The sequence below is a fragment of the Dreissena polymorpha genome, chromosome 7, assembly GCF_020536995.1.
Source record: "Dreissena polymorpha isolate Duluth1 chromosome 7, UMN_Dpol_1.0, whole genome shotgun sequence".
Lineage (NCBI taxonomy): Eukaryota > Metazoa > Mollusca > Bivalvia > Myida > Dreissenidae > Dreissena > Dreissena polymorpha.
Window position 1 is genome coordinate 63254428 of NC_068361.1, and position 27750 is coordinate 63282177.

The window sequence follows — 27750 nt, forward strand, 5'->3', positions numbered from 1 at the left end:
TCAGTTGTTCAACAACAGAACAAACATGTTTTATGCATTCAATACAAATTCAAGATAAACAACCACACTTTTATATAAATCTGGATTTAAGACATACGTGTATGCTGCAGTTTTAAATCGGAAGATTTACAGAAACTGGCCCCAGTGAATTCACTCCACTGACAGCTTATGTTGAACGGTCAACGTTACACAAACTGGAATAGGACTAGTACAATTACACAATTCTTTATCAGCAATACATCAAAACTATTCAAGTACTTTGCATACAAGTATACCATTATTATTGAAATATACACATTTCATATAGAGGTATATTTTGCAGAATATTCACTTATAATCGTCACAATTACAAAACTCAAAGCACTGAGTAGTCATGTAAATTTAAGGAATTTTAATAAATGTCATTACTGATGCATTTTGTAAATACACATTGTGTTTGTGTAACAATAAGTACCACATTTTACCATAACTATTACTTCACGAAACAAGCAAATAATTTGCAAATTGTTTATTCCACAAAATCCTTTTAGACTTTCACTTATTGCCGAGTATATATTGCGAGATAATTTGAAATTCTGTATGTATTTACTCGTTATATCGAGTTGTAAACACAATTATTATCTAACAAAAAAAGACATCTTAATTTGTTTTGTTTAAGCAACTAATATTGCTCTGTTATATTACCAATAGAGGCAATTGCTATGCCTGACAATTGTTAACATATGACAGCACTCTCCCTTATTTTGTAATTGACTCATTTCTAATTTCAAGGTACTATCGTTGTATTTAGTTAAAATTAAAGAAGAAATAAATTCATTTTAATAGTTGCTCAAATTCATTCGATGAAAAGCATAGCATATAACAAGGTGTTTCTATTGCCGTTAATATCCTTTTCTCTTCAGAATATTTAATGCTGCATTATTAAACAGTTTTTATACATATATGTGCATTTACACAAGCAATGTTGTTTTATTACAATGGTGTGTACAAATAAATGTAAACAGTGAGTTTATCTTAAACAATGGCAACACTAAATGAATGATTTACATCGAAAATACAATCGCTTTGCAGTTGCCCTATGTATAAATGGCAAAATATACCTATAAACAGTTATCAAGAAATCTGGGTTAAATTACTCACTGATTTAAGAAGGTACAATCTGGTTGTGTAAATCTTCATATGCATATATAAAGCATTATAAACTTTAACGCCCAAAATCGAATGTTAACACTTATGAGCATGTAAGTCTATGATCTTACAACACAAATTAACAAACATAAAATGTGCCATTTTTCATAAAACTCATCTATTTTTAAATATTGTTTTTAATTCTAAGTTTTATTACAAGCTTTCCAAATAAAACAACACTCATGCTTTAATTATTAAGCAAACCATAGCAATTGAAATCAACAAAGTACTGGTAAACAAAGAATCAATTAATTTAAGTAGATTAAACACTTTTGCCCAGAATTAATTTATATTCGCTTGAAATAGTATGCTACTTACCAAGATTTTGGATCAAATACCGACCCGAATGAGCAAATTGACAAGTATTGTGTTCAGAAAGATTGATATACAGAAAAGCTGAAGTTTCATAACTCTCAACCTCTTTGAAGAATTATTTTAATGAGCACATCTATATTACTGGTAAAACAGAAAACGGAAACATTGACAATACGCCAATATATTTTTAATTGTGTCCAAGTTACCATAAACATTTAAACAGCTTTGACAATCTTAAAATAACTTTGTTATGATTGTATTTCCCTTAAATTTACCATATCCGGATCAAAATCTGAAGTGCAAGGTTCATAATACAGACACAGACATTGGATATACCTGCAATATGTGTGCTTCAAATAATACATTTTGTAACATACTATATTTAACTAAAACGTCCAACATAATATGACTGACAGCATCATAATTCCCATAAAACATAAAATATTGTTTTTCATTAAATACAACTTGGTTGGTCACAAAAAAATATAACGTAAACTATTGTGTCTCTTTGAATACAACTTTGCTGGTCACATAACAAATGTGGCTGTTGATATGACTTTTTGGCATTTGAATTATGAATTGTTATTCTGTCATTTCGACTTGAACAAGGTCATTTATTTTCCACCAGTCAAACAGTTATAAGATGAAACCTGTCAGAGTACGTGCTCAACATACCACAAGGTATGTAGAGACTAGAACACCTTAAACAGTATTTATCTCTGAGCTTCTTTTTTTGACTGGGGTCAATATGGTAATAACTGCTGCAATAGGATGTGTTTCTGATTGGATGGTTTGATTTCGTCATTGGCGTCTGAAAAACAAGAAAAATGCATACAAGTTAATTTTGGTTTTTCATATTATTTTTGATACCAATGACAAAAAGAACATGAACCGCACTGTCATAGAGGTTTACAACTTCTCTGATTTGAATCCACAGAGGAAATAATGGTCCTGAAACTATTGATGAAATAAGCATCGATAATACATATTAAAGGTGAAATATAACCTCTTTATCTACTAATACGTTTGGATTGGATTTAATAAAGATTCGTTTTTGGCATTGGAAAAGTAGTACCTAATGATTAATGAAAATAGGCAAGGGTCGACTAGCTGATGGCCCCTAAAACATTCATTGGGCAAGAGTTTTTCTGAGAAAACTCATATCTCTTTGGTGAAGTAGGAAAATGTTAGTGACCATGGTCACGGATGCACCCACATTTTTTTTGTGTCACAAAACTCGACTGACGTCAAACAAAAATGAACCAAAATACACAGCAAGGCAAGTTCATATGATGGTACATATGTTTGGTTTCATCACACAAGAAGCAATAATTTTCGAGGTTACAGTAGACAAAAAATACGAGAGTTGCAGCGAACGACATATGGACGGACAAGGGTAAATCTATATTTACCCACCTAACACTTAAATTGGGGCCATGCAAAAAGCATGCGCATGACTCGTTAACTCACCGAAGGTTCCCTGTGTACACAGACTGAGTGTCCTGCACCATAGAGATGATATAATCTGAAGACGATGACTGCAGCAAGTTCATGTTCTGTGTCTGCAAATGCTTCCGGAGCAGACTCTGCATTTTGCAATCAGGGTTTTCTGGAAATAAAGTCAGTCATGTGTCAAACAAGACACATTTTTGAAGACAATGCTAGCTTGAATTTGACATTCTTCAAGACTCCCAGGAATGGTTCAACTTTTTCACGTGTGAGTCCCTTAATAAGTCATACACGTAAAATAATCAGGCTTATCTAAAGCCTTTTGTCCACGATGTTCTAGAGTTGGAAGCCTCTTAAAACTTAACATACAGTCAATGCAATCAAGACTTAATTTTATAAATTAGTATTTTATTTGTTGGTAATGACCAAATTGTCTGCAAAGTATTTATATAAAAACAATTTACAAGTGGCGCAGACACAGGTTGAATATACTTTTTTGTGACAAAAGTGGTATACATAGTTGATGATTCACGAAATGCAACACAATTTGAGAAAGTTGATTGACATAAGTTTGGGACAATCACACAGAGGAGATAATTACTTGATAGTCAAGATGGTTGCGTCCGGGCTGAGTAATAAGCGTTATTTTGTATTAATACTCGCTCTATATCTCTACTCGCTTTAGCGGGGACACAAAATTACAGATCCTGCTAAACACATTTGTATAGAGTAAAGTCGAGATATATGTGTATATCAATACAAAACAAACGAACATCACTTTCTTACGGCATTTCAAAATTAATAAAAGTAATAATTAGTATAAAACAGCGAACCATACCAGTCTCGTCATGGACGTCGCCTTCTTGACTTGCACGTTAGAACCCCCTCTGATCACTTCTTCTTTGCCATTGATGCCATATTGTGCAGTCATGTTGTTAACTGCAAATGGTTGAGAAATTTCAACGATAATGTTAAAAGATACATTCCTGTTCTGTAATAAATCCGTTTGCAGTAAAAACATATTGAGCAATCTTTATAGAGACAAAGGTTTTCTTTCTGCATACATTTTGTTCACTGAGAAATATTGAGCAATATTTAAAAGAAAATGTTCAACGATGTTCTTGTAAATGCCTGTTTTGTAGTCATTTTGTTTATTGTTAATTTTACACATTTAAAGGGGAAAGTATGTAGATTTTCTTATGATGCTCTGTATTGCAGTCATTTCGTTTAAAGATACATTTGGAACAATATTAAATAACTTGGTCATCGAGTTGGTCAACAAGTCCCTTTATGATCTTAAATTTTCTAACTACCATGACCATATATGCTGATTTAAGCCTTTAAACCTTATGAGACCTTAAACCTGACTCCCAAGTGAGTACAATAATCGGATCAAGTTGGTAGCAGAAAAATCATCGCTAGGCACCAAGTGGTTTTGGGTGATCCTCGACCTGTTTAGGAGAAGAGAAATCATAGGGAAAATAAATCAAAGCGAAGTTTAAAACATCAATATGTTTAGATATATATTTTAGAACACATATTGTTCAGATATATTTTGAAACAAACTTAATAAGTTCTTCATACATTATTTGAAGAAAAATATAAAGAAATTTATGTTTTGATTTTTTAGTAATCGTTCATATGCATTCGTGGTGTTGATGTATTGTGCGATAAAACATTTCCATCTGACACGGAAATCAACAAATATTTTCAATAACTACATTAGGTTTTATTTAAAACAATCCGTATTGTGCAAAAGACTGCGACCCTTGGTACTCTTAAATGTTGAAGACAACTTACTTGACTGCTATTATTACTGCTTTGCTGACGTGGCTTGGTCATTAGAATACTGTTAGACACTGAACACGAACCGCTGAAAGAAAAATATATTCTGTTAAATGTGTCATAATAAAACATACTAATTCACAATGGTTCCTGCATTTACAATTTTTTATCTCAAGTGATTCTAGTGACTCTATGCTTCCTTTGTTTTGAACAAAGCTATTTACACAGTTCTGTGGTCAAAATCTCTGAATTCCCACGTATGGTGAGATACAGAGTCAGTACATTAATATTGTGCAAGAGAGTGACTTGGCCAATGATAACTTAGAGCTTTGTCACAAAATGATTACCATACCTCAACCCGCACTTCATAAAGTTCACACAATTGAAGATATAATAAAATCCCTTGAGAAATGTAGATTTGGTTTGATACAAATATGTTTACATTTTATACAGACATAACGCCCCTCTGATTGACCAACTTACAGGCATTGACTCGAATAAACGATCTCCAAAACTTGGTGTGTTGGGTTTAATTATCATTAGTTCTTATTCCCACCTTTCAGGTCATGTTGATCTTCTGTTGCTGTGAGATTGAGAAGATCAGGGTGCTTCATAAACCTGTCCCCCATGGCTGAGGCTGCTGCTGGAGGTCATGTTGATCTACTGTTGCTGTGAGATTGAGAAGATCAGGGTGCTTCATAAACCTGTCCCCCACGGCTGAGGCTGCTGCTAGAGGTCATGTTGATCTACTGTTGCTGTGAGATTGAGAAGATCAGGGTGCTTCATAAACCTGTCCCCCACGGCTGAGGCTGCTGCTAGAGGTCATGTTGATCTACTGTTGCTGTGAGATTGAGAAGATCAGGGTGCTTCATTAACCTGTCCCCCATGGCTGAGGCTGCTGCTGGAGGTCATGTTGATCTACTGTTGCTGTGAGATTGAGAAGATCAGGGTGCTTCATAAACCTGTCCCCCATGGCTGAGGCTGCTGCTGGAGCCCTCATAAACCTGTCCCCCACGGCTGAGGCTGCTGCTGGAGGCCTCATTAACCTGTCCCCCACGGCTGACGCTGCTGCTGGAGCCCTGCTTAATAAACCTGTCCCCCACGGCTGAGGCTGCTGCTAGAGGTCATGTTGATCTACTGTTGCTGTGAGATTGAGAAGTTCAGGGTGCTTCATAAACCTGTCCCCCACGGCTGAGGCTGCTGCTAGAGGTCATGTTGATCTACTGTTGCTGTGAGATTGAGAAGATCAGGGTGCTTCATAAACCTGTCCCCCATGGCTGAGGCTGCTGCTGGAGCCCTACTTCATAAACCTGTCCCCCATGGCTGAGGCTGCTGCTGGAGCCCTGCTTCATAAACCTGTCCCCCACGGCTGAGGCTGCTGCTGGAGCCCTCATAAACCTGTCCCCCACGGCTGAGGCTGCTGCTTGAGCCCTCATAAACCTGTCCCCCACGGCTGAGGCTGCTGCTGGAGCCCAGATTGCTTCATAAACCTGTCCACCACGGCTGAGGCTGCTGCTGGAGCCCAAATTGCTTCATAAACCTGTCCCCCATGGCTGAGGCTGCTGCTAGAGCCCAGATTGCTTCATAAACCTGTCCCCCATGGCTGAGGCTGCTGCTGGAGCCCAGATTGCTTCATAAACCTGTCCCCCATGGCTGAGGCTGCTGCTAGAGCCCAGATTGCTTCATAAACCTGTCCCCCATGGCTGAGGCTGCTGCTAGAGCCCAGATTGCTTTATAAACCTGTCCCCCATGGCTGAGGCTGCTGCTAGAGCCCAGATTGCTTCATAAACCTGTCCTCCATGGCTGAGGCTGCTGCTGGAGCCCAGATTGCTTCATAAACCTGTCCCCCACGGCTGAGGCTGCTGCTAGAGCCCAAATTGCTTCATAAACCTGTCCCCCATGGCTGAGGCTGCTGCAAGAGCCTTGATTGCTTCATAAACCTGTCCCCCATGGCTGAGGCTGCTGTTAGAGCCCAGATTGCTTCATAAACCTGTCCCCCATGACTGAGGCTGCTGCTGGAGCCCAAATTGCTTCATAAACCTGTCCCCCATGGCTGAGGCTGCTGCTAGAGCCCAGATTGCTTCATAAACCTGTCCCCCATGGCTGAGGCTGCTGCTAGAGCCCAGATTGCTTCATAAACCTGTCCCCCATGGCTGAGGCTGCTGCTAGAGCCCAGATTGCTTCATAAACCTGTCCCCCATGGCTGAGGCTGCTGCTTGAGCCCAGATTGCTTCATAAACCTGTCCCCCATGGCTGAGGCTGCTGCTGGAGCCCAGATTGCTTCATAAACCTGTCCCCCATGGCTGAGGCTGCTGCTGGAGCCCAGATTGCTTCATTAACCTGTCCCCTATGGCTGAGGCTGCTGCTGGAGCCCAGATTGGCATTAACTTGTCCCCCACGGCTGAGGCTGCTGCTGGAGCCCAGATTGCTTCATAAACCTGTCCCCTATGGCTGAGGCTGCTGCTGGAGCCCAGATTGGCAATAAACCTGTCCCCCACGGCTGAGGCTGCTGCTGGAGCCCAGATTGGCACTAAACCTGTCCCCCATGGCTGAGGCTGCTGCTGGAGCCCAGATTGGCACTAAACCTGTCCCCCGTGGCTGAGGCTGCTGCTGGAGCCCAGATTGGCACTAAACCTGTCCCCCATGGCTGAGGCTGCTGCTGGAGCCCAGATTGGCACTTAACCTGTCCCCCACGGCTGAGGCTGCTGCTGGAGCCCAGATTGCTTCATAAACCTGTCCCCCATGGCTGAGGCTGCTGCTGGAGCCCAGATTGCTTCATAAACCTGTCCCCCATGGCTGAGTCTGCTGCTGGAGCCCAGATTGCTTCATAAACCTGTCCCCCACGGCTAAGGCCGCTGCTGGAGCCCAGACCGGCACTAAACCTGTCCCCCACGGCTGAGGCTGCTGCTGGAGCCCAGATTGGCACTAAACCTGTCCCCCATGGCTGAGGCTGCTGCTGGAGCCCAGATTGGCACTTAACCTGTCCCCCACGGCTGAGGCTGCTGCTGGAGCCCAGATTGGCACTAAACCTGTCCCCCATGGCCGAGGCTGCTGCTGGATCCCAGATTGGCACTAAACCTGTCCCCCACGGCTGAGGCTGCTGCTGGAGCCCAGATTGCTTCATAAACCTGTCCCCCACGGCTGAGGCTGCTGCTGGAGCCCAGATTGCTTCATAAACCTGTCCCCCTTGGCTGAGGCTGCTGCTGGAGCCCAGATTGCTTCATAAACCTGTCCCCCATGGCTGAGGCTGCTGCTGGAGCCCAGATTGGCACTAAACCTGTCCCCCACGGCTGAGGCTGCTGCTGGAGCCCAGATTGGCACTAAACCTGTCCCCCATGGCTGAGGCTGCTGCTGGAGCCCAGATTGGCACAAAACCTGTCCCCCATGGCTGAGGCTGCTGCTGGAGCCCAGATTGGCACTAAACCTGTCCCCCATGGCCGAGGCTGCTGCTGGAGCCCAGATTGGCACTTAACCTGTCCCCCACGGCTGAGGCTGCTGCTGGAGCCCAGATTGCTTCATAAACCTGTCCCCCATGGCTGAGGCTGCTGCTGGAGCCCAGATTGCTTCATAAACCTGTCCCCCACGGCTTAGGCTGCTGCTGGAGCCCAGATTGGCACCGATTAGATATTTGCCTAGGAATTCCATTCTCTGAAGGGTCACATAAACCTGTCCCCCATGGCTGAGGCTGCTGCTAGAGCCCAGATTGGCACCGATTAGATATTTGGCTAGGAATTCCATTCTCTGAAGGGTCACATAAACCTGTCCCCCATGGCTGAGGCTGCTGCTAGAGCCCAGATTGGCACCGATTAGATATTTGGCTAGGAATTCCATTCTCTGAAGGGTCACATATGGCGCAGTTGCACTGTTCATTAGCTCTGCGAGGTTTTCAGAGAAAGGTGCCTTGTTCATTGACATGTTGTCCTGTGAAATAAAATATCAACAAATGTAACTTTAGTTGCATCAGCAGGAGATCATTCTATTTGTAACATCTACACAGGTTTCAGGCAGTTCATACACCCAATAAACAAGAATGCCAACAATACACCTGCTAAGAAGACTGGGTTATATTGATCGTGAGTGAAATGGCAGAAACGTTTAATTTGGTCAATTTTTCTTCATTAAACAAAAACATATGTTGGAGGTGCTACATGATATCTGGTTGGTTACTAAATTTGGTCTAGATATTATGATCAAAAACATTATCAACATATTTCATGATGATCAGATGTTTTGAAATAGAGAGCAGACGCAATAGTGTGTGCAAACCTCTCGACAGCGCACTTACAGCTAAACAATAATGTGCTATTGCAACAAGGGAATGGAACAATAACAAGGCATAAACATTGATCAGTCAATTTGTAGATATAGTGGGCTCATCAAGTTATGAAAAGGTCACATAAACAGCGTATCAATGTTATATTTATAACAATTCACAAAATTGCGCCTCACTCTGTGAAAATGGTTAAATGTGTGTGTTTAAAGTATCGTCTCAAATAAGCCTGTGAAGTTCTTGCAGGCTAATCGCTGACGGCACTCCGCCTAAACTAGATTTTTTCCAAGAAGAGACTTTCTTTATACAAACATAAGAGCTGTGATTGTGAAACACAATGCCCCTTACTGTGCTTTGAAGCAGCACAGCAGCTATTTTAGAAACAAGGTTATATTCGAACCGGAGGCATAAAAGACCATTTTCGCAGAAAGTGTCTTCCCAGATAAGCCTGCAAGGACAACACTTAAGGCACATGCTTTATCTCACAGCTAGGCTCAACTGTAATTACCCAGTAAAAGAATAAAGAAAACATTCAGCACAGGTGGGTCTTGATAATGAGTATTCTCAAGTCTCATACATTTAAAAGCGCTCTTCAATGGAACTGTTTATTGTTGAATTGTGAGCGTTGTTGCTTCTGCTGCTGCCGCTGCATTTCATATTGAGGCTGAAGCAGCAATGTGTGCATGTTCTGCTATTTAAACATCGTTGTTGTCTCTGCCGCTGCCGCTGCATTTCATAATGAGGCTGAAGCAGCAATGTGTGCATGTTTTGCTATTTAAACATCTCTTTCTTTCTCCCTCCAACTGACAGATATCTTTGAACATAGAATGAAAACATAACATGCATTTAAGTCTGAATTTAAATGCGATACACATGTAAGTATTTTAAGTACACTGAACAAAAAAAACAATATTCCTTTAATGTAACGATTTTCTTTTAATACAATCTATAAGTTCTTTAATTGAAAACAATGCAAAATATCGTTCTTTGAAAAATATCTGCATCCTGCTTATTGTAACAAAAGGGTCAGAATGACCCTGAAGACTTACCTTAGTTCGACTTAAAACTTTGGTAGAATTGCCCTTTTGACATAGTTTTTTACCTCACTTAAGCGAGTTTCAAAAATGACATTGATTATAAGATGATATTGTCAAGATAAACATTATGCCCCAGTTTAAACATGACTGAGTCATAAATGTGGCTTCTAGAGTATTCTGAGATTTAACTTAAAGACCTAGTTTATGGAAAGATGTGACCGAATTTCAAAATTGGTCTAGACAAAATAAAAAAGATGAAGTTTTAACAAGATTGAGTCGTCAATGCAACCTCTAGAGTGGTAACATGATATTTAGAACATTTTACCTAGTTACCCAGTTTTTGAACGCACATGATGTAATTTCAATATGCAGCATTCAAGATCAACATTCTGACCAAGTTTGATCGATTTTGAGTGGGAAGAAAGATTGCACCTCATGACCTAGATTTTGGGTACATGTGACAGATTCAAACTCAGACTTGAAAATTGAAAGATAAGCATTTTGACCAAGTTTCATCAAATTGAGTCATAAATGTTTCCTCTGGAGTGGTAAGAAGGCTTTTCTAACTGTTGACCTAAAGTCCAACTTGGCTTAGACATTGTCAAGATAAGCATGCTTACTAAGTTTTTATCGAGATTGAGTCATACATGTTGCCCCTATAGTGGCATGGGGTTTTGAAAGATTTGATCTGGTTTCCTAGTTTTTGGCCAAGTTTCATGAAGATCGGATCAACAAATAAGGCATCTAGAGTGTTAACGAGCCAAAAGTTGACCACACGCACACAGCACATTGATTGACATAGGGTTATCACAATTTCTTACCAGAGCATTTTCTGCTCAAGTAAGCTTGAAAAAGATCTTTAAATGTGTAAATATGTACCACATATCACTAACAATTCTTCTGGGGGCTATAGCCATAAGGCACATTCCTGATGTAGTCAATACAACGCTTCTTATACTACTACTATCATTTGCATATAATTACAATTACAATCACAGTATTGGTGATTAAAATTGCTATCCAGATCTCCGCAAATATAACACCCATCTAACACAAAGGCACAAACAACATTGACCCCTTTGATATAGAAACGGCAGTTTCATTACGATCATTACATTTGATATAGAACGTGATTTTGGTAAAGAGTTAAAAAGTCAGTTTGGTTGGTACCTACAGATAATTTGCATGCTATTGACATTTTTGAAATAAAGCTCTGGATGTTCAATATAACCCATAATTTTAGGGTTGAGCATGAAGCTGTCTATCTTATTAACATTTTTATCGAAGATGCACTAGTTTCACTTTTAACCCTTAAATTTATAAGATATTCGTGTCAATTTATTGAAGAGCAAAAAACCCAGTTTTGTGTGCATTTTGGTTTTACCAATTTGTTAAAGCTTGATTGCATCAAAAGTCTCAGTCTTATAAAAAAACGCATTTAGGGAAAATTTGGCTTAATGCATGTGCAGTCAGCACAGGCTAATCAGGCTAATTTTTCGACCAAGACAGGGTTTTCATACAGAAGAGACTACCTTGGCATTTTAAGACAGGACATTGTGTTAGGTGCTCACAACTGTGCCACAGTGATCCCTTTTCCAATGATAAGGGAACTTACTTCAGTTTGTTTTTTTTTATTTTAATATTTTGGGCTGTTGTTCGGTCCCATTCCAAATGTAACAAAGTATCCATTTTTCCAAAATGACAGATTGAAATTAACAAGTGAAGGTTTCCAAAACAAAGAAAAATATATGCCATTTTCAGTTCAAGTTGAACCATAGTAAATGTAATATTGAACACACTTTTATCCTCAATATTAAAGTATTTGTTAGCAAAAACAACCACAACACCTATTTCTCAATTTTACTTAAAACAAGCAAATTTGTTGAATTGATATCCCCCATCAAATAAATTTTGTTTATGGATGGGTGTAGAACAAAAAGAAAAGGTATAAATGAATTGTTGTGCCTTTTGTCAATTATTGTTTTTAACTCATTTGTACCTGTGATGGGTTTGCAGACAATAAAATGCAGATAGTATATTTTTCATGAATCAATTTACTATGGAAAGTTATTACAGAATTCCTTTAATGCATAGTAAAGGAATGACTAAATAATGAATAATTCATCAAATTTGTGACCTTTGACCTCAATGTATGACCTTGACCTTAACACCTAAGACTGTGGGTGTTGAATGTGAAGCAACCCCAGATGATTGAGAACAACATGGCAAGTTTTATGGCTTTGGCTCATGTGTTAATGGAGATAAAGCTCTAAGCTTATATGAAAAAGCATTTTTGTCAAGATACAAAGGGCCATAACTCCATTTTTAACAGATGGTGTACAATGCCATTTGGCGTGCATCATCATCTTATCCATATATATACTCATACCAAGTTTCAATGAAATCCATCAAAGCACTTCCAAGATATGGCTCCGGACATAAAAGTGCCGGCCGGACAGAAAGACGGATGGGACTGACACCGCCAAAACAATATCCCTTCGCCTATGGCGGGGGATAATAACAACACAGTTTTTTTGGCGTAGCTGTTTAACGCCACTTTTGACCTTACCTGACCTGACCGCGGCTAGACACAAATGAATACACTTCATTTATTCTATTGGCTGATTTCAACATACAACCAAAACATTGAAAACATGTCCGCGTCTTTTTAACACTGTTTTACTGCGTGTTCAGCATGAAACCACTGTATCTCTAATGAAAAGGCTTGATAGATAGAACAGTTTTACACTCAACTCTTAACATCAATACGGTTTGTGCGTGCACCTTTTATTTCCAGAGGATTGTCAGCGCCATAGCATTTGTTGTAAAGGCTGCGTTCTCATATTTAGTTATTACTACCTCATTGCATTCTGTGATCACGTATATTTTAGATCATATAAATATTGTTGTTCCATATCCTGATATTTGCTTTGACCAAAATATGTTAAATTATTTTCGAAACATCGAAAATAATATGTAAAAGTATAAAGCTTTAAACAAACCGTCGTTCCAGCAGTAAAATCGTGACCTCACTTTAACGCATTGCATTCCATCTCACAAGGTATAAAGTTCAGTTCGCGGTCAGTACAAGACTCGTTCATAAACTCTATCGCATTAACCCGGTGAACATGACCGGAAATATCTTCATTGCAGATATTCGGCGATATAATTATGGTATGTCAAAAAAGGATTGTTTTTCAATAATTCCATGATATGTACTAGTTTTGATTAATTTAATAAGAATTATTCCACCATAGCAACCAATTTACTAAGCATGAGCGCAATGATTCACGATACTATTAACAATCGAATCAAATAACTATGTCCGAAAAACCACTACAACAATACATGTCTGATCGAAGAACGCGCGTATTAATATTTCAAATATGTACGGTTTGGCCATATACTCGTATATCATCATTTAATTTATATTCTTCTTGTATATTTTTGTTCTTTATCAATAGAATTGAGAGCGTTTATATAAGCCTAAGGCTTGCGATGCAATCAAGCTAAAATAAATAGGTTTAAACTATAGATATATGGTCAACAATATCTAATAATGCGAAGTAAGCCACAAAATCTGGCGCAAGGTTATTGATTTGCATGTGATGCTGCTAAGAACTGCGTAGAAAAAGGAATTTGCTGTCTCATTAATATAACTCTTTATCTTTCATCAACCACAACCACAATCAACGCCGTATATCTTTTTGAAAGATATTTCTTGTTCGAAATACAAAGAGTCCAAGCCCCATTCTAAAAGTGGTGAAACAAACTATGACTGTTTTGATGCAGTGGCTGGGTGCAGTTGAGAAGCATGGTTTCCTGGGCCTGAACTTGTGAGGATAAGGACCCTATAAACATAAAGAAATATCTTAACAAATCCCAAAAATATATTCAATGAATTCAGAAATGTCATCATTTACATGGACCAAATATGAACCCTTGGGGCTTTGCTGTTATCACAATGTTTATATGACGGTTTTACCAGGATCAGTCAATGATCACTAGGACCAAGTTTATTAATAAAACAAACTGTGTAGGGGACCTCTAGATTATGCTCCATATCAAATATAAAATCCTTGTAAAACTGGGAAATCCTGGGGGTAAGCCAGTTTTTACTAAAACACATTATTTTGAAACATTTGTCGATGACTCACTTTACACTGTTGCACACCAAACATTAAATCTCTTGGCTATGCAGTTTTAAACAAGAGATGTGTTCGTCAGAAACACAATGCTCCCTACTGCGCCGCTTTGAAATAAAATTTATATTTATCATTTGGCAGGTATAGAAATCATATCCCTTTCAAGCTTCTTACTTCCCTTGGATTTTGTCCAATCCAACCGGGGGTTGCAGGGGGGGGGGGTCTGTAGACTGTCACATATGACCAAGTCAGACATCACTGACAACCAAGGCTGTGTTTTATCAAAGAGACCATAGCCAGAGTTCATCATGTATCTATGGACATAAGTCCACAGGTATGTAATGAACCATACCATTCACACATAAGTACAGGAAAGACATGATAATTATATCATTTAAAAAAACTTTGACAAATCAATCATTTGAGTTATAAATAATCAAAATAAAAAATCTGTACAGTAACTGTGAAAAGAACTTAAATTGTTGGTAAGGAAATATATAATCTGACATGTATAATTATATAAATTACTTCCCTTTAAAATAATTGTCTCTAACAAATCTCTATTTTAGTAGCAAATAATTAAAAGCCACTACCATGACTGTAGATTCACCACTCAAAATGTTCAGCTCCATGAGATACACATGTATGCCAAATATCAAGTTGCTATGTTCAATATTGAATAATTATATCCCTTTAAACCTTATTACTTCCCTTGGATTTGTTTGTTTGACCTTAGACCTTGAAGGATGAACTTGACATTTTACCACGATGTGTTTGCGCCGCTTTGATTTATTTAACAAAAATATATAAATTGGCAGGTCAGATAATTATGTCCATTTAAAGCTTATTACTTTCTTGAATTAGTTTTTTTGACCCCGTGACCTAGTTTTTGAGCCTGCATGACCCATATTCGAACTTAGCCTAGATATTGTCTAGATACAACTTCTGACCAAGTTTGGTAAAGATCGGATGAAAACTATTTAAATTAGAGAGCGGACAGGAAAAGTGTGACACACAGACTGACAGACGGACAGTGCTAAAACTATATACCCCCTTTTCTTCGAAAGGGGGCATAAAAAGATGAATAATTCGAACACCCAAGGAACATTCCTGTGAGGTTTCATTAAATTATGTTCAGTGGTTTAGGAGGAAATGTCCTTTAACGAAAACGTTGACAGACGAACACAAACACGGCCCCAACGGATGGACTGTGGATTCCAAAGTTTCCAAAATTCATCGAAAGTTTCAGGCCTCTAGTAGCGAAAAGTTTAAGTTAACCGCTACACGATATAAAAAAGGGGGTTAACTCTCCAACTATGTCAGAAAAATCTAATAAAAATATGAACGTTCACAAGTTCACATGCATTGTTAAATAAATGCAAAGATTGAATCCCTTGAGCACAATACGTTTTTAGTTAGGGCGGCCACACAAGAGTATGGGATAAAAGAACGGATGAAAGGATGGACACAATCACGAATAAGGGTAAATTGTTATACCCTCCTTACCTCATATAGTGGAAATATCAATATATCCGTAGTCTACCAAAAATTATTTGAATGACTGTGAAACGTTTTGCATTACAACCTACCTTGTAGATGAGATAATCTCTGCCCCTGAGCAGGGAAGTGTGGAGCCCCAAGGTTAGAGTGGCTGTTCCCTGAGGATAGGACTCGTTGAGCTTTGCCCCGAATCCCTGGCCCAAGAGCTCGACACCTATACTCGGGAATTGTCCTTGGGCGTCCAGCTCCAGCTCACCAGAGAGCCTGTAATTCAGCTGAGTACCAAACTGTGATTGTATGGGGTCCTGTAAGAACTAGAAAAATTAGATTGCAGTAATGTTATCAGTTTTTTTATAGACCCCTACACATAAAAATACATTTCAGTCACAGTAATGGGGTCAGTTAGCTATTCTGTTCCTGGCTTACTTAAGAGCATATACTGATGCCGGCAAATGATAACTGCCGTACCAGAATAAGAGAGAGAATGGTCATATAATTTTTTTCATGACCATTCAATTAACAAGTTATGTGGATGACACAATCCCAAAATATTGCTTTTTCAAAATTGTTAAAAGAAAACAACATCTTCTAATCCTAATAAAATAAATTTTAATTTACATATAACTGAAAATGCTAAATCATCTATAAAAAAGTGTAATTGCTGTCTAGTCAAACACAAATTTGTAACAATTGTGACGTAGAATATCCCCCAATGCTGCAAGTCAGAATATGTAGCATGATGTTATAGAATGCCTCAGTTTTGTAATTTTTAGTGTAGAATGATACAATGTATATACACAACCTCATATGAGAAGGAACAATACCTGAAAGTTTGAAAGCTGAACGTTGAATTGTTAAGTGAACGCCTACAGACAGATGGAAAGACAGACAGATAGACGTCCGCCCAAGGGGATTCTTTTATACCCCAATTAACAGGGGGTATAATTAATAAATATCTTCTGGGCATATCATCACTCCAGTTGCATATTTGTATACTGAAAACCTGGAAAGGTGGTAAAGTGTAGTTTATAGATATTCTTATTTAAAATAAATGCAGATAATTATTTCATATAATGTTTACTGCATTTCAATAATTGTTTAACTTATCTTAAACAACATTTAATAAGTATCATGTTTAATTTATGAAAGGGGATTATTTGTTATATACAAGTGAAAACAAAGAAACAACTTTTGGTCTAGAGGCTGAATTTTGGCACAAAAATGTATGAAAATATGCCCTGACCTTTTATGATCAAGATGTTCATGGGTGACATGCTGAATTGCTTGAGTGACTTGTAGTATTTGTGGGAGATGTTCATGGGTCACATGCTGAATTGCTTGATTGACTTGTAGTATTTGTGCAAGATGTTCATACCTGGCGTGCTGAATTTCTTGTGCGACTTGTAGTATTTGTGAGATGTTCATAGGTGACGTGCTGAATTTGTTGAAGACTTGTAGTATTTGTGGGGGATGATCATACGTGGCGTGCTGAATTTCTTGAACACCTTGTATTATTTGTGGGAGATGTTCATAAGTGGCGTGCTGAATTTCTTGAGTGATTTGTAGTATTTGTGGGAGATGTTAATAGGTGGCTAGCTGAATTTCTTGAACGACTTGTGGTATTTGTGGGAGATTTTCATAGGTGGCGTGCTGAATTTCTTGAGCGACTTGTAGTATTTGTGCGAGATGTTCAAAGGTGGCGTGCAGAATTTCTTGACCGACATAAAGTATTTGTGCGAGATGGTCATAGGTGGCGTGCTGAATTTCTTGAGCGACTTGTAGTATTTGTGGGAGATGTTCATAGGTGGCGTGCTGAATTTCTTGAGCGATGGTAGTATTTGTGGGAGATGTTTATAGGTGGCATGCTAAATCTTGACCGACATATAGTATTTGTGCGAGATGGTCATAGGTGGCGTGCTGAATTTCTTGACCGACATATAGTATTTGTGCGAGATGGTCATAGGTGGCGTGCTGAATTTCTTGACCGACATATAGTATTTGTGCGAGATGGTCATAGGTGGCGTGCTGAATTTCTTGACCAACATATAGTATTTGTGCGAGATGGTCATAGGTGGCGTGCTGAATTTCTTGACCGACATATAGTATTTGTGCGAGATGGTCATAGGTGGCGTGCTGAATTTCTTGAGCAACTTGTAGTATTTGTGCGAGATGTTCATAGGTGGCGTGCTGAATTTCTTGAGCGACTTATAGTATTTGTGCGAGATGTTCATAGGTGGCATGCTGAATTTCTTGAGCGACTTGTAGTATTCGTGCAAGATGTTCATAGGTGGCGTGCTGAATCTTGAGGGACTTGTAGTATTCGTTCGAGATGTTCATACATGGCCTGCTGAATTTCTTGAACGACTTGTAGTATTTGTGCGAGATGTTCATACGTGGCGTGCTGAATTTCTTGAGCAACTTGTAGTATTTGTTGGAGATGTTTATATGTGGCGTGCTGAATTTCTTGAGCAACTTGTAGTATTTGTTGGAGATGTTCATACGTGGCGTGCTGAATTTCTTGAACGACTTGTAGAATTTGTGGGAGATGTACATAGGTGGCGTGCTGAATGTCTTGAGCGACTTGTAGTATTTGTGCGAGAAGGGGGTTTGGACTGTTTTCAACATTTACTTCAACAATGTTCTTCTTCTTGGATAATAATGTTATCTGAAAAGGAAATGGCAAGTAAAATAAAAATAGAGTGTTTTTAGTAACAAACGAAGACGTCTTGAATACATGTACAATGTATATATGCTGTAACACCTTACTTAACACACCTGTTTGTTTAATGCAAAACATTGTTTCTATAATTGATATTTAGGATAGCGAAATGATTGTTGTGCAAATTAGCACTCATATTACCATTGTTTAAATGAAAAATTTGAAACCACTTGAAATGGTGTAGCAATTTGCCATAATTATCTTTTTTTAAACAGACATAATTTCAAAAATGTGAGACTATACCACTTAAATGTTACACAATACAACTTTTTGCTAAGAAATACTTAACAAGAGCTACGCATAACGAGTGCAAACGCTCGGCTAGGGTATAGTTTTGAATAAATGAAAGCTTGTCAGAAATTATTATTATTTTATAGAGGTTACAGTGACCTTGACCTTTGACCTAGTGACCCAAAAATGGGTGTGGCATGTAGACCTCATCAAGGTGCATCTACATATGAGGTTTCAAAGTTGTAGGTGGAAGAACTTTGATTTAAGAGCAAAATGTGAAGGTTTTAGCACGACGCCGGCGGACGACGAGCTGGCTATGACAATACCTATAGTTTTCTCCGAAAACGCCGAGCTAAAAATTAAGATTAAGTGCTATCAATATAAAGTGCATTACTATTGTAAATTTAATATTAACGTTCAAATTATAGATGTTACAACCTATTAAAATCAAAGAATTGTTTTAGCCAACCGTCAATTGTGAACTTAAGACAGTAATTATGGAAAAATTTGGAATAGACTTTTTAAGATTAGGAATTGGGCTGAATTGTTGCCCCAACTTTGACAGTATAAATAACTCTTTAAGGTCATACCAGATACTCAAGAAGCTGAGATGACATGCAAGCCTAATTGATATTGCTTATGGCCAAGTTGAGAGTCGAAGGGCATACTGGTTGACACATCCAAACTGCTGTCATTTTTTTACACCTTGTCTATTGCCAATTCAATGTGTGGCCAATTGGGCTTGGAGTGCAAAGTAACAAACCCTGATGGGTAAACCTTTAGCACCTCATTTCAGATGTCAGAATTCACGCCTGAGGCATGCCCAGGGATGTACCATGAGTGTTCAAAACAAAGTTGTTACTGCCTTTGTACAAGTTATCCAACTTTTTATTGTTTTGATATTCTTTCTGGTGTCCAACAGCCAGAACTAATTGTTAGCTTTAACATAACTTTTGCTATAACTCCTCGTGTCTTGAACACTTGTTCCTATCCCGGCTCTCAAGCTGAACTAACTCAGGCTCGAGTGTGGATCACTCAACAAGGACATTGCAGTTGTTGAGAACAGTGCACGAGAACTCAACGTGCTCAGAATTTCCTGCAGAATGGAATCGTTTAACAAAGCTGACCTTTTGAGGCCGTAGGTCAAGGTGAAGGCGCTAGGGTCAGGTCGAGTGGAGGGTCGTCGTGGACTGAGGCTGCTAGGGTCAGGTGGAGGGGAAGGTTCGTCCTTGACTGAGGCTCATGCGGGCTGGACTGGTGCTGTTGCCGCGCAAAATCAATATCGATGATGGTGCTCTTCTGAAAACAACACAATGGGTGATATGAACTTGAAACAAAGGTTTGTATTTCAATTTATAAAAAAACTAAGCATTTTGATTGGATGTGAATTTTTTAATCATAAAATCTTCATTCTTATGAATTTTTAATCTGGCATATCCTTGGTTCCATGTCCAAAATAGCATACACATGAATCAAATCAGACCATTATATATTTAAACATTAAAAGTGTTGGCAAGTGCTATATAAACCTGTAAATTCATAAATATTTTTTTCTAAACTTGCAGAGATTTAATTTCATAAGCCATTATGTGGCTCATAAATATTCAAAACTCAAACAAATTTCGCATAAGCTAATCAGAGAGGACACTTTCCGACTAGACTTGATTTTCATAAAGAGGAGACTTCCTTTCAACAAAAAATACTTTGAAAGAGTCAGTGTTATCCCTGATTATCTTAAAGACTGCACAGGTTAATCTGGGACAACAATTTAAGCACATGCATTTAGCCACATTTTCCCACAACACAGCTTATTAATCTTTTAGCAGCTCCTTACCTGCATAACAAAAAAGGGAACATCAACTTGAACAAAATATATAGAGGATATTTGTAGGATTCTATGGGATATCAATTTTATTTCATGAGTGATCATATAAAATAATATTTTCACAAGTGGCACTGCCACGAGTGAAAATATGTATTTTTTATGATCACGAGTGAATTAAAGCCGATATTCCATCGAATCCAACACATTTTCTTTTTATTTTATGCTTTTTTCACCGCTTATTTATATTGTACAAGAATTAAACTGGATAGTTTCGTTGGATTTATTACGTCATTTCGTCGAAAAAATGAGAGCATAAAATAAAATGTTTTTATTGGTTCTCATTCTATTAATCACTTTACTTTTACAATGCTTTCACAGATGTTTTACTGTAAATATATGTTTCAATACATGGGAGGCAAACATTTGACATTAATGTCTTCCTAAAGTTGCAAAAATATTCATACATTTTTACCATGTCTTTACAGATCTTTGAATGTTAAAATCTATTAAAATTCACAAAAGACAAAAAATCAAAAGTAAATAAACATGTAACATGTAACAAGCTGTATACATGGGTGAAAGTAAAAAAAAAAGGAAAATAAGGAAATATTTTAGCTGGGGGCCGCAGTGCCAAAGGCCCCCGGAAGCTCCTAAAGGATAGCAAAATGATTTGCAAATAGGAAGCTATCCTCAAGTATAAGACCAACATATGTTGACAGTAATTCTTGCAGCTTACTTAACATGCATACCATGGAAAACAAACAATGTTTATGTTTGTACATGTACAATAACTTTATTCAGTCATTTAATCTATTAATTTTGTTTATTAAGCATACACTCTTAACTTAAAGAATTACTATAAATGTTTAATTATGAACACTCAAAATTGAAAATAGACTGGAATCGATCGTATTTTGTGTGTCGGCAATGCTGGACACATGGCCTACCCACCCCCCCCCCCCCCCCTCCCCAACAAAATCTTATCAGATTTACTTGATTCACAAAAAAGACAACTATCCTTAGTTGTAATACAATGTCAATATTAACTGCTGAATATGTTATAAGTTTTAGAAAGTTCATATTATGCTTATTTTTGAACAAGTTCAAATAGGTTCTCTCCATACATGTTTTATTGTATTATTGCATTTGTTCTGGCTGTCTTTATTTAAATAAATTTCTCTCTCGATTAAAATAAATTTTGAGTCCACACTCTAATAAGAATAAGTGTCCTAGCTTGAATACTGATTTATTTTCATGGCTTTGATAAAAGGTTAACAAAGCATTAGAACCCTGCAATGTTAGCTCTGTAAATTATAAAATAAGATTGCTTAACAACTATTGTAGCTCTGTAAATTATAAAATAAGATTGCATAACAACTATTGTAGCTCTGTAAATTATAAAATAAGATTGCTTAACAACTATTGTAGCTCTGTAAATTATAAAATTAAATGGCTTAACAACTATTGTAGCTCTGTTTATTAAAATAAGATTGCTTAACAACTATTTTTAATTGGCATATACATGCACGTCATTTTCTTAATAACCACTGTTGGTTATACCATGTTTGTTCTCATCAGAATTTTGTATAAGACTCTTACACAAACTGAAAGCAGAATTAACTTAAGCCTCGTTCTGGGAAAAATGGGCTTTACTAATGTGCATTAGTCTGTGCAGTCCTGACAGGCTAACCAAACACAACACTTTTTGCCAAGACTTGATTTTGGTTTAGAAGAAATTTCCTTTTTACAAAAAGTCCCTCAACAGCGGAATGTTTTGTCCCTGATAAGCCAATCTTTGGATGGCACATAACATGAATAACAGGGCTTACTGTAACAGATTGTAGGCAGACTTAATTTGAACCTCATTATGAGATAACAGGGCTTACTGTAACAGATTGTAGGCAGACTTACTTTGAACCTCATTATGAAATAACAGGGCTTACTGTAACAGACTGTAGGCAGACTTACTTTGAGCCTCATTATGAGATAACAGGGCTTACTGTAACAGATTGTAGGCAGACTTACTTTGAGCCTCATTATGAGATAACAGGGCTTACTGTAACAGATTGTAGGCAGACTTACTTTGGGCCTCATTATGAGATAACAGGGCTTACTGTAACAGATTGTAGGCAGACTTACTTTGGGCCTCATTATGAGATAACAGGGCTTACTGTAACAGATTGTAGGCAGACTTACTTTGAGCCTTATTATGAGATAACAGGGCTTAATACATGCTGCCCTAAGAGTATTCCTAGATTAGCACGTACAGCAGCACAGGCTAATCAGGAACAACACTTTTCGTCTAAAAAGAATTTTCGTTTACAAGATATATTTCTTATACGATATATTCAATAAAAGCGGAAAGTGTTGTCCCTGATTTGCCTGTGCGGACTTCTTTGCTAACCAATATTATACAATGGAGAACACGTGTTTTCAATAATATATTTACTAAGGTTCAAGTTATAGAGCTGTATAGGATGATGAACTTGATATTGTGATTAATTTCTGTTTCTTTATCTTCAATTGGGAATTTAAGGATATCGTTTTGAGAAAAATACCGTTTTAGGATTGGGTATAGGGTCAATTTTGGACCCGAAATTTGACAAAAAACAACAACACTGTAAACCCACTATGAACTAAACACCTCCTCGCAAAAAGGCTCTTATAACCAATACATTGGATTGAATAGATACATATCTAACAAGACTACACTGCAACGCCGATATATCGCGGTTGGTGGGGTCCAAAGATCACGAGGGCGATATATCCCGCGCGCGATATAACTCTAGAAATGTCTAACTTTATTTTATTGCGGTTAATTTGTCAAATTTCCCAATGTTTTAATTTTATATACGGCGCTGCTACATATTTGAATAGTAATACATGTAATTGCAAACCAATTCTACAATCAACATTTTCATAACTACATACGTACCGATATTGAATAGATACTACATGCAGTTATACAGTGTATCTACATTATATGGCATATTTTTGTAGGACACACCTTTGATTTAAAGTTTCACTTCTAGTGTTGAAATTGTGTGCATTAGGATATAAAAGCAATATAGCGCCATTGTTTCTCGCAAACATCTGGGCTCTGATTTAAATAATAATCAAATCCAATTACAATCCAAAAGCTGTATTGAAAGCATTGACTTCACTAAGGTACATTAGTAATGATTAGCGCTAATTGTTTACAACTGTATTATCCGTTGTGTGTTTTCAAGTGTTGCAGGCAAACGGCGGATCTGGATCAAATACAATAACGCTTTATGATCAACAACTGACTGATATACATTCTGAATTTTAATTACAAAGAAATAAAACACGTATTAATGTGTGTTTGATTGTTTGCGTTTACCTACATTTCCTATTATCTAATGTTTGTGTATCAATTCAAATTTGTTTAATTCATTGACATTATTGTCTGATATACATGTAGTTAAACATTCTGTCATGAATTGCCATAAATTATATTCAATGATAGGATATATATTAATATTAGAAAAATGGTATGTTAACAGTTATTCAGTCCCACCAATCAGCTTAATTCATAACAATGAACTTGTTAATGGCATACAGTAAGGAAGGGCCAGTAACTACAGTCACCAATAGCAAAAAAAAGTTAACCTCATAATAAAAGACTAGTTAATTTACATGTGCTAAACATGGTCTACCTCCTGCAAGTTACTCTCAAGGGTTTTCCCATTTTTCCCACCGCAATTTATCGCGGAAATGTATTACAAACAAACCGGGTATTTACTGACAAAATTGTGTTAATTTTGTTTAATCATAAATTAATAAATTGAAGAGCTGATGAAATAGTCATTTTTCTTCAACACACAATTTCGAGCTGACGAATAATGGTTGCAGTTTTTGTGAAATAATCAACATAAACAATTTTATAAACATCTATAACTTCAAAATAGTAATAATTTAGTGAAATAAAAATATTAAGCCAGTAATTCTTCTAAAAAACTCAGACATGTGCTAGAACTAGGGGCTAGCTCTGTGAAAAGTGTCCTGTTTTTATGGCAAACTGTCAATTGGGAATTTTAGCCAGTAATCATGTTAAAATATCGACGTTTTTAGATTAGAAATGGGACTGAATAATCAGCCCTAATTTTCAAAATAAATAAAACTGTAAGGTCTCACCTGAGGCTGAAGAAGGCGAGATGACACGCTGGCCTCGCTGATATTGCTGAGGATCAAGTTTGAGTTCTACCTAATGTCGGGTTGAGAGTCAAAGGGCCTACTGGACCACACAACAAAACTGCTAGCCTCGCTGATATTGCTGAGGGCCGAGTTTGAGTTCTACCTAATGTCGGGTTGAGAGTAAAAGGGCATACTTGACCACACAGCAAAACTGCTGTCATTTTTCAACGCTTTATCAAGTGTCTATTCAATGCGAGACTGTTTTGTCTTGGAGTGTGAAGTGCTCCTAACAAACCCTGATGGGTGCACCTTAAGCACCTTGTTAACATGATTGGCAGAATTTTTGCCTGAACCACACCCGATGTATTCATCATGCTATGAGTGTTCATAACAAAGTTTTTTTGTCAGCAACTGTGTAAAAAGCACGTTCGTTTTGAACATTTTGGACGCATTAGAGGACAAATCAGGATGGTCCATTATGCTACTACTATTGAAATCAGAAGTAGCCCCCGTGGATAGCTTATGCTTTGATTTTTAACTCTTCAACTGTTTCTTGATTTTCTCCCATTATTCGCTGTTGCTCTGTTAGTCCCACAAAGCATGTAACAAGTTATCCAACTTTTTATTTTTTGGCACTGGAGCTTAACAAACTACTCAGGCTCGAGTGCTTAAGGATCGACATGGAGATGGCAGGTGTGAAAACTCAACATGCTCAGACATTCCAGCAGAATGGTATTGCTCAACGAAGCTTTGAGGCAGGAGGTCAAAGGGGTGGAGCTATGGTCATGGGAGGGGAAGGGTTGTCCTGGACTGAGGCTCCTGGGGTGTCCGACTGGTGCTGTTGCCACGTAAACTCGATAACAATGCTCATGCTCACCTGAAATCAACAGCACCATGGGTGATATGAAGCATTAACAAAAAAGTTCATATAACACTCTATAACAAACTATGCCTCTTTATTGGATAGGATGTGAAGGTTTTCAACAGATACATTTCATTCTTATCAATTTTTAATCAGGCATTTCATTGGTTCCTTGCCCAAATAATTCATTTATTCAATCAAACTATTTCGTATTAAAACATTCAAAGTGTTGGTCAATGTTTTATTTACCTGTAAATTCATAATAACGACTTTTTTCACAACTTGAAGAGATGTTATTTCGAAAACCAATATGCAGCTCATTAATATTAAATGTTGTCGTCTCAGATAAGCATGTAAAGTCCACATAAGCTAATCAGGTAGGACACTTTCCGACTAGACTGGATTTTTATAAAAAGGACAATTCCTTTCAACAAAAAATACCTTTGAAGAGGAAAGTGTTGTCCCTTAGTCTGCGCACTGCGCAGACAAATATGGAATAACAATTCGAGTACATGCATTAAGCCCCATTTTCCCACAGCACCGCTCATTTATTTTTGTTTGCCAGTTCTGTCCTGCATAACAACACAATTATTATGGAAAATGTAATGTTGTCTAATTGTACTTATTCAATAAATCACTTAGCTTTTAAAATGCCCCAAAGGTGTTTTATTTTAGATATATGTTTCAATAGACAAACATTCAAAAGTAAATCAACAAACAGTGTTAGACATAATTAGAAGGCAACTAAAGGGCAACAACTCACTGCTTGTGCAGATCTACAGTTATATCCCTTGTTAGTGTCAGCTTCATAAACTTAAAAGCAACAAGGGCAACAACTCATTGTTGGTGCAGATCAAAAGTTTTCTCCCTTGTTAATGTCAGCTAAATTAATTAATTAAACAGTGACTTGAGTTAAAAAACTCACTGCTGTTGCAGATCTTCAGTTCTCTCCCTTCCAAGTGTCAGCTAAAATGTCTTTCATGATGCGATCTTAAGACATGGAACGACCGCATCATCCCCCCACATCACTGGACTGTGATACGGCAGAGTCTTTCGTCAGACAGTCATCTTCTGTGCTGAGCAGTTGCTGTAATGTGGAGGAAACCAATATAAAATATGTTGGCCTAGTCAGCCTTTTGAACTACATATAGTACGTAAGTAAAACGCCAGCGAATGTTTTGGGTCAAATTAGCTAAATGCCCCTTATGACATCAATTAGGAATAATTACTGTAATTACTGTGATTATTAATGACATTTGCAAAATTCTTAGATTTTTTTTAAATTTGGAAATAATGGGTTGTTTTCATTGCATAAAACTTAATTGCACAAACCCATCAAATTATTATTTTATATGCGTTTTTGCTAATTTGCAGTGTCAGTGCCAATTAGTCCGCAAGCGTATAAGCAAATGCCTTGAATGTGTACTTTATACAGAAGGAAATAAATGGCTGTCCACATTTGCCTGGGAGTAAAATTCTGTTACAAACGTCTTTAAGTAAATTTGTGGATTTTTTATTTTGTAAAACAAAGGAATCTTTACTTGATTTTTTGTTATGTTTGTGAATTTAATTTGTGTATCAGTAAATCCATGAAATGAACATTTATTATATATAATGTCCCACAAATAAAAGCGATTTAAAAATTCATATATAACATTTTCTGCAAAAAGTGTTTGTAATGCTTTATTTTATTTATTTTTAATTTATATATATAAATATATATATATATATATATATATATATATATATATATATATATATATATATATATATATATATATATACATTGTATCTCAGTCAGGTGTATTCCTTAGTTTTAATACAATCTAAATATTAATTGAATTGAATATTATAATTATGTAAAAAATTGCCATTCTACTAATCTGTGAACAAGTCCTAATACATGAATACATGTAGGTTCTCTTCATACATTTTTTTATTGTACATGCATTATTGCATTTTTTTCAAATAAATTTCGACTTAAGAACATGAGCCTTGTTCTCGGAAAATTGGGCTTAATTCATGTGCATATAGTGTCGTCCCATATAAGCCTGTGCTGTCCTCACAGGCTAACCTGAGACGACAATTATCGCCTAGATTTGATTTTTATTAAGAAGAAATTTCCTTTAAACAAAAATTCATCAAAAGCGGAAAATATTGTCCCTGAATTGATTTGAATGCATTAAGCCCCCTTTTCACAGAACAATGCTTACTTTGAATCACGGTGACCGGAAATAGTAAAATGGTTTCCGGATGATAACTCAAG

At 37.3% G+C, this 27750-nt stretch overlaps 1 long non-coding RNA gene across 1 annotated transcript; it reads right to left on the reverse strand.

Moving 5' to 3' along the window:
• Window positions 1-26886, reverse strand: LOC127838528 (uncharacterized). Its single transcript, XR_008029843.1, has 24 exons — window positions 26410-26886; window positions 24623-25499; window positions 19767-19938; window positions 16933-18354; window positions 16514-16692; window positions 15779-15994; window positions 9585-13895; window positions 8497-8658; window positions 8162-8310; window positions 7966-8063; window positions 7816-7915; window positions 7471-7520; window positions 6778-6927; window positions 6478-6627; window positions 6278-6427; window positions 6136-6227; window positions 5830-6001; window positions 5614-5699; window positions 5294-5527; window positions 4753-4825; window positions 4299-4403; window positions 3791-3891; window positions 2974-3112; window positions 1-2314 (listed from the first exon to the last, which is right to left on the reverse strand). It is a non-coding gene; the product is annotated as an uncharacterized LOC127838528 (long non-coding RNA).
• Window positions 26887-27750: the final 864 nt, after the last annotated feature.